The 8,845-nt window shown below is 49.6% G+C and overlaps 1 long non-coding RNA gene across 1 annotated transcript; it reads right to left on the reverse strand.

The window, feature by feature from the left end:
• Nucleotides 1-207: 207 nt before the first annotated feature.
• Nucleotides 208-2,872, reverse strand: LOC123065030 (uncharacterized). Its single transcript, XR_006430877.1, has 3 exons — nucleotides 2,344-2,872; nucleotides 1,777-2,095; nucleotides 208-1,685 (listed from the first exon to the last, which is right to left on the reverse strand). It is a non-coding gene; the product is annotated as an uncharacterized lncRNA (long non-coding RNA).
• Nucleotides 2,873-8,845: the final 5,973 nt, after the last annotated feature.

Consider the following 8,845-nt stretch of genomic DNA (forward strand, 5'->3'; position numbering starts at 1 on the left):
AGGTACAAGAAGTTTCCTTGGTCATGTTGGTTTCTATAGGAGGTTTATTAAAGACTTATGTAAAATTTCCGGGCCTCTCACCAATCTCTTACAAAAAGATGTTCCTTTTGTCTTTGATGATGATTGTGTAGAAGCATTTGAAATACTTAAGAAAGCCTTGATTTCTGCTCCCACAACTTTCATGATATATTAGAAAACCACAATTGTATGCATAAAATATATTAGAAAACCACAACTTTCATGATAAATAAATTTCCCTCAAATTCATGACTACGAAGGATATTCCATCACAAAGAAAAACCATGTCCCCATACACTGGCATATGATGCAAACATGGAACCTTTTCTTCCAATGCATGTATTGCATAAATAAGAACATCAAAATGCAAAAATAATAATAATCAGGAATTAAGAGAAGAAGGTGACTTTTCTAATATCGTGTCGTCAAGGATGCCCTTGGAGCTTCACATGTACATCAGTAAGAGAATTGGGTGTATTTGCATATATCCCCACCAATAGGCATGAAAGTGTTCAGACAAACCTTCCTTGAAAGCTTTTGGTGCAAACAGTAGCTTAATTAAGTAAATGTAATCATGCGCATATGTGACTCTTATAATGTAATGACTCCTAACATTTAATATTTTTGAACTATTTGACACAGCATATAAAAAATCTCAGATTTCTCCTGACAATGTATAACATATTTCTTATTTTCGGTACATATGCCACACATGTTTTAATGAGGCAGCCCATGAAAAAATAAAGCTGGATGTGTGAAGTACTTATGTTCTACATGTTTCTATTTACGGCCAACTTTGTTGTACTGCAAAAAAGGCTTTAGACGATGATATTTCAAATGAATAATCCACTTTCTCGAAGTCTTCTTGATTTTTTGGGTGGATATGGATTTTAGAGAAGTGACCTACAGGAAATATGGTACATATTTTCACATATCATATTTCAAGTGCTCTTTTATGTGCTTCACATAATTAATACTCCCTCCATCCCAAAATAAGTGCCTTTGGCTTAGTACAACTTTAGTACAAAGTTGTATGAACCAAAGGCACTTATTTTGGGTTGGAAGGAGTAGTAGTGAATTATGTCAACTAATAATGGTCTACATATTCTTTAAGTGAATCTATCTGCACTCAATAGATCGATAGCTTTGATATATCTTGTAGATAATCATAGATTATACTTCGTACCGTAGAAACAACATTAAGCATACAATCTTCAAAAATTAACGTCTTCAAGGAGCAACAAATATCAGAAAAGTGGAGGCTCAAAGGACAGAAAAAAGAATACTCCTACATTACATCCATATAATTTTGTAAAAATAGAACTACAGGTTGTTTTTCATGGGAAAAGTAACACAAAGGATGTAAGAATCCATTTAAATTCCATTGCCAAGGAAAACTTCTCAATTGAAATAGAAAGGTAGTCAAAGTGAAGATGTTATGGGTAGTTAGTCTGGTTTGAGAAGGCCTATGAACAGAAGAAGAGACAAATTATATATTTGGATAAACATTATTATGCACATGTTTAGCATCATTTTTTTTTTGTAACTGGTATAACTATTTACCATGGTCGCTGATACCTGTGACGTGGACGAAAAATTATTCCTTATTGAATAGTGACTACCCTGAAAGATGAGCTAGCCATCAAGAGAATACGCCTCACTTAAAGCTGCAATGTTTACACAGCGATGTAAATTAGCATTCTCATACAGTAAAGATAATAGTAAGTCTGTTTCTTGCTAGAAATTAAGGAAACTTACAAATGCCTTGTGCCATAAAAACTTATCTTACTGTGCCATGTAATAGATAGATGGCGGAAAGTTAGCCCATCTCAACTTGAAACTGGAATGAAGTATTAGCAGGAAGCATTCCAATGGGAATTAAGAAAAAAGGGAGAATAAATAGATTCCCTAGAAAGAAGAATGAATACATAACAACATGAAAAACCTGTGCTCCTTGGTTGTTAAAATAAATGTATGCATTGTGATGCTTACAAAAAGTAGGCATGTTCCCTAGAAAATATACACACGTTGCGCCTGTTGTAATTATCAATTTGCCATTGCCCCGGCCGAAACCTTCCTGCAAGAAGGCACCAATTCTTGAAATCATTTTAGGGAATCAAGACCCGATGCCATCATTTTCTGGACCAAAAGTAATACAAAGAAAAACATACAAAAATCTTAATTTGAGAAGTAGGGAGGACGAACTATTAGAAATCTACTGGTAATATAAAGACCATGACGGATGGCTGGGAGTCAACGACTACCAGAAGCAAACGATTAATCAACAAATCTGTACGTGGATATGCATCATGAACTTGTACGCACCTCATATCTTTTCATACCTCAGCAATCCTCAATCATGCTCATGTATTCCGCATCTGTATGTCTGGTTGCGTACACATGTACGTGTTGACTGCTGCGATGCAAGTGGATCTACTTTACGCGCTTCTGAACATGCCGCCGCCGCGTACAAAGCAGCGCTACTGGCGCTGTGGGCTGCCACGAATCCGTCGTCCACGGTCACAACACCAGCAATACATTATGAAAATAGCAGACCCAACTTTTCAGTCCTCGCTGGAAAACAAATCGAGATTGGGAAAGATCGCACCAGATTGGATCGTTGAGTCGTAGAGGAATTGGCCGCACATAACCATCATCTGTGGGGCGATGCTGAAGTGAGGCGAACAGTGCCTACGGGATCAAGCCAAAGGCACCACGGAAAGAACGCCCGGGGATAGATAAGAAGGCGGCTGCAGCAAGAACACGGGATGTGCTTACGTGAGGAGTAAGGGCTCCTTACGTGAAGAATAAATCTGAGCGTCCACATTGTTTTCTTTTTCATCATATAAATTCACGTTTTCTTAGGGCATCTCACGTGTGATGGTGTAACATGGAGAGATGGAATTTTTATATGTGTGAGATGAGATCCATAACGATGGACTTTCACCTGGGAGGTGGGAAAAAGCGATAGGACTGTAAGATACATCATCCGACGGTCATAAATAATTAATTAGGTGATCTGATGGACAGTTTTGTTTAATTTCTAGGATTAACGTGGTGCTTTAGATGGTGCCTTCAATTTGTAAATATAAATATATATATATATATATATATAAGATTACATTGTTGCTAAATTTATACCACCTAGTTTCACATACCAGCAAAAGAAAAAGTTTTTCTGTGATTTAAGACATTACTTCTAGGATGACCCACACCTTTATAAAGGAGTAGACGATGTTATTAGACGTTGTGTACCTGTCGGGGGAAACGTGTCGGTGTACAAAAGCAGGGGCCCTTCTTTGTACCCCTTTACTTGTGCACGGGCAGTTAGAGCCGCACCCGCAGCCACACTTAGCGGGGCAAGGGAAAGAAGCAAAGTACAATATTACCAGAGCAGCGCTCAAGACCAGAAGCATGAAGAGCAGGAGGGCAAGGTGAACTCCCCCGGCAAGGCCCTTGCCGGGGCGGCCTTCACGACCCTGGCAAGAGCCTTGCCGGGGCAACTTGCCCAACACCAATGAGACCGCCAACCTTGAGCCTGAGAGTCCTGACGCCATCAACCACATCGGAACTAAGGCTCGGGAGGCGCCTCCATGGTGGCATGCAGATCTTTGTGAAGACAAAGGGCCTACAAGGCCTAGATAAGAACCAGAAGACAAGGCGACAGCGAGGCTCCTTGCCGAGGACGCCCACGAGGCCCCGGCAAGGTTCCTGCCGAAGATACCCACGAGGCCCCGGTAAGGCTCTTGTCGAGGGCGCCCGCAAGGCCCGGGCTGGACCCTTGCCGGGAATATCAGCAAGACCGCGGCAAGGCCTTGCCGCCCCGTCGCCGCCCTAGCTCAGCGGCCGACCCACCAACTAAGCAGGTACCCACGTGGCAGTACGTGGCTCCTGGGCCGACTAGTCAAGCACCTACGTGGTGGCATGTAGATCTTCGTGAAGACCCTGCCACCACACCAGCTCAGCAGCCTGCCAGCCTACATGGTGATGCATGCCTCGTTGGCCTGGACGCGTGTCGGAACAAGGCAAAGCGGCGACGGACGGGACTGGCCTTGTTGCCATCCCCGATAAAGTAAAAGGACACCTAAGTAGCGCATTTAATGCGTTTCGTCCTGTAATGTCAGGCGATAAACTCGACCATTGTACAACTTTCCACCTTTTGTGTGCCACTGTGGCAGCCCCTTTGACTATAAAAGGAGGCCCACACCATACTGAGAGAGGATTCAGACTTTTTGGACCCTGCACACTCTGTAGCTAGTCCAAGAACAGCAGATAAATACAAGCTAGCGGGAGTAGGGTATTACGCGCCACTCGCGGCCCGTACCTGGATAAATTTCCCGTGTTGGTCTCTTAAACCCGCTCTTTCCATAGCCCCGCTCCCGCAGACCGTAGAAGGGATTCCCCGTGATCCCATAGGTGCCGTTTCCACCGACATCTTTGGCGCGCCAGGTAGGGGAGCGCGAGCTGTGATAATCCAATTTTGGAGCCAACCTATCGACTCCCTCGTCACGGTGCCCCGAGAAGAGAAGGCGACATCAATCAGTCGCACTCAAGTGCCGTCCGCGATGGCAACAATCATCTGCGTGGCCGTGAAAAGCTAAGTCACACAAAACTTTGAGTAATTCCCTTTTTTATAAAGCTATTTTCCTCGAAAGATCTCGCTCTTGGTACGGAAAACCTGTACGCGATGGGGCCCTCCGCTATTGGCAACACCCTTGTTCTATTTCGAGTCCGCTCAACAGTTCGAGCGGCCGCGTCGAGAACGGCAGGGTGGCCTATCCGCTATTGGCAACACCCTTGTTCTGTTTTGAGTCTGCTCAACAGTTCAAGCGGCCGCGCTGAGAGCGATAAGGCGGTTAACCAGGTAGCAAGCACACCCGGCAGGCCGCTAAGGATCCCTCCTCAAAGCGCAGTGGCTTGGGTTTATGCGCCGGCAAGCCTGTCCAACTAAGCGTAGGGCGTACATACCAAGAAAGATTGAACAGGAAAATAGCATGCATCATTTAAAAGTATTGCAAAGTTATGTTACATCAAGTAATCGCTGCGGTTCTAACTTAAGATAAAATTGTCTTGGTCTTGAACTCGCAGGGGCAACGAGAAATAGGGTGCCTAGTCCCGGTGCTGGCCCTCCACCCTCTGGACTCCGTCGACGCAGTCGATGATGGTCTTGATACGCTCCTTGAGCGCCGCGAGGTCCGCCTCATCCGGCAAGCTCTCCAACGCGTCGGCGAAGTTGACGGTGGAGTTCCAGAATGCCACCTTGGTGAGAACTTTGGTCAGGGCACCCCGGCAGAGCCTCCGGGCCTCGTTTGTCAGATAAGTTGCCTAGTTGGAGCGGAGCTGATCCAGGGCGTCGAGGATGCGCTCGAAGAACAAGGTCAGCTTGGCGTTGGGGCTTGTGTTCCTGTCCTTGGAGAGCCGGACATCTGGCATGCCCATGACGGCTAGCTGGGCGGTGAGCTTCCCTGCGACGTTGACGAGGCGGCTGATCCAGAGGTTCACGCCCTCCGCGTACTCCTCGTACCCGGGGGCTCTGTCCCTCCGCAGCCGTTTCTCCTCCTACAGGTCCTTGGTCAGGGTCTCCTCCCGGGTCCTGACCTCCGAAAGCATCCCCTCCAGGCCATCCAGCTTCAGCTTCAGGTCATTGATGGAGTCGTTGGCGAGAGTAGCTCGGCCTTGCCGAGGACTGAGGCCTACGCATCCACCAAAGCATCGTTGGCTTTGTCCTTCTCCTCCGTCAGCTCCAAGACGTTTTTCTTATGCCCATCCCGATCCAGCTCCAGCTCCTTCACCTTTCCGGCGTGATCCAGGGTCAGAGCATCGAGTGTGTCCTTGTGCCTCTGCTCCAGCTCCTGGGTCTGCTGCGCGACAAGCTTCTCAACCTCCTTGTCCTTGCCGCGGAGTGTGGCGGCGAGCGCCTCCTCATGAGCGGCAAGGTCATCCTCCTGGGAGTCCAGCAGAGCTTGGTGCTGTTGCCGGGCAGCCTCGTCCTGGGCGGCCTGTGCCTTCGCCACCTCCTGGGCCTTCTCGATATCAGCCTGATTCAGGATGAGCTCCCGCTTACGCTCAGCCAGCTCGTCCTGAGCAGCTTTTAGTTCTTCCCGTGCCTCACCAAACCAGGCCTGCGTCTCAGTGACGCGCCCCTCAACATCCGCCTCCGCCTTGTCCACGGCCGCCAACCTGGATTTCGCCTTGTCCAGGCAGACGCGATGGAGCGCCTGGAGTTTCTGAAAGTTGGCGCCCATGGCCCGGAGAAGTTGCTCCTCTTGGAAACCGCCGTCGACGGGGCTCGGTTCAGCGATAACCTAGAGCCTGGCGGTGGCAAGCGCCTCGTCGTCGAACACTTCCCACTCGGCCGGCGCCCTGGAGCCCGCCGTCCCTAGGAGGTGGACGACCAGGCCGTCACCCACCTTCAAGTACCTACCCGGGCTGGGGGCCGGAGGGGAGGGAGGTTGGTGGTTGGCCACCTCCTCCTCGGTGGCAGCCCTGCCGGCCTCCCCAGCAGCGGCCTCGCTGGCCCCTTCGGCAGTATCCCTGCCGGCCTCCTTGGCCTCCGCGTCCTTGCCGGCCTCCCCAGCAGGCCCCTTGGCGGCCTCCTCAGTGGCGGTCTTGGCGGCCTCCTCAGCGGCAATGTTGTCAGCCTCGGCCTTGGCGTCCTTGGCGACCTCCTCAATGACGATGTCAATATCCTCCCGGTCCGCCGAGGAAGGGTCTAGATACCAAGAAGGGGAATGAGACGGGGCCAAGGTCAAGGTTCAAAAAGAAGAAGAAAGAGTAGGGACGGGAAGCAAACGACTTACCCACACCTGACTAGGAAGAAGTGGCGCCCTCCTCGCCAGCATTCATTGCCGGGGTAGAACCACCGGCACCCAGGCTCGCCTCCTCCTCCTCCATATGTGTGGGCTCAGTGGCGGATGCCCTTTCCGAGGACGCCCCTTTGGGCGGCGTAGTCGAGGGGGCCGGCGTGTTGGAGTGGCCCTCGGCGGCTCCTCATGCTGTCGTTCTCCTCCTGCAAACCCGATAAGGTCAGCATCAAGAATTCGCGACATTATCAGTAAAGGAGCGAGTAATGAGCTCACGCTGGGGGCTGAAGCGGGGGCTGCATCGGGGGCTGTTGTCCGGACTGCTCCCCACCAAGACCGGCATGTGCGAAGTACCCGCCGGGGGCTTGTCACCTTTCGAGGCCTTGGCCCTCTTCACCACCCTCTGGGTCAGCGTCTCCGTGTCCCTGTGAAGGTAACATCAAATCAAAGAAGGATAAGACAGGCGTGAGGTCCGGAAATGATGGGGGCGAAGTACTTACTCGTCCTCCACCTCCTCCTCCACTGGCTTCCTCTTCCTCTTTGGGCTAAAAGACCCGAGGTCGAACTCGGCCTCTAGGGCGCTGTCCGAAGGAGAGGGACAAGGGGATGGGGTCCGGTGCCGCTTGGACAAGGAGGAGGCAGTCGCCGTCTTCTTCGCCACCACGGCCTTCACCGCCTTCTTCGCTGGCGCGTCCTTTGTCGCCGCGGCCCTCGTCTGGCGCATGGACTGCTCCTAGACCTATTGCCGCCGCGCGGTCCTGCTGTCACGCCCAATATGCGACCCTATCCAAAAGGAACTCGAAGGTCCCTCCAATGGATAGACCCGCATATTGAAACGCTTTTGCAAGGTGGATATCATTACATCAACATTACATAATAGATGGGGATACATACAAAAGGCATACAATGCCACACGAATACATCATCACAATACATAAGAGCATCATCCGACTATGGATGAATCACAAACAGAAACTCAAACGACATCCACCCTGCTAGCCCAGGCTGCCGACTTGGAACCCATCCCCTGATCGAAGAAGCAGAAGAAGAACTCAACGCAAGCAAGCATCGCTCTCGTGTCATGATCATCGCATAACCTGTACCTGCAACTGTTGTTCTAGTAATCTGTGAGCCATGATGACTCAGCAATCCCATTACCATGGGTATCAAGACTAGCAAAGCTTAATGGGAAAGGAAGGGGTAAAGTGGTGAGGTTGCAGCAGCGACTAAGCATATATGGTGGCTAACATACGCAAATAAGAGCGAGAAGAGAGCAAAAGGAATGGTCGTCAACTAGCAATGATCAAGAAGTGATCCTGAACTCCTACTTACGTCAATCATAACCCAGAAACCGTGTTCACTTCCCGGACTCTGCCGAGAAGAGACCATCACGGCTACACACGCGGTTGATGCGTTTTAATTCGGATCTGGTGTCAATTTATCTACAACCGGACATTAACAAATTCCCATCTGCCTATAACCACAGGCACGGCTTTCGAAAGATTATACCCTACAGGGTTGTCCGAACTTAGCCCATGACAAGCTCTCGCGATCAACGAAGGAATATACCTTCTCCCAGGAAAACCCGATCAGACTCGGAATCCCGGTTTACAAGACATTTCGACAATGGAAAACAAGACTAGCAAAGCCGCCCGATGCGCCGACAATCCCGATAGGAGCTGCACATATCTCGTTCTCAGGGCAACACTGGATAAGTCAAGCTATGAGTAAAACCAGCCCTCGAGTTGCCACGAGGTGGCCCCGCAGGCTGCTCGGTTCGGACCAACACTTAGACAAGCACTGGCCCGGGGGGGGGGGGCTAAAATAAAGATGACCCTTGGGTTAATTACTCCCAAGGGAAATATAGGTGGTGCTGAGGCAAATGGTAAAACCAATGTTGGGCCTTGCTGGAGGAGTTTTATTCAAAGCGAACTGTCAAGGGGGTCCCTTAAATCACCCGACCGCGTAAGGAACGCAAAATCCCGGAACATAACACCGGTATGACGGAAACTAGGGCGGCAAGA

The sequence above is a fragment of the Triticum aestivum genome, chromosome 3B (genome assembly GCF_018294505.1).
Source record: "Triticum aestivum cultivar Chinese Spring chromosome 3B, IWGSC CS RefSeq v2.1, whole genome shotgun sequence".
Taxonomy (NCBI): domain Eukaryota; kingdom Viridiplantae; phylum Streptophyta; class Magnoliopsida; order Poales; family Poaceae; genus Triticum; species Triticum aestivum.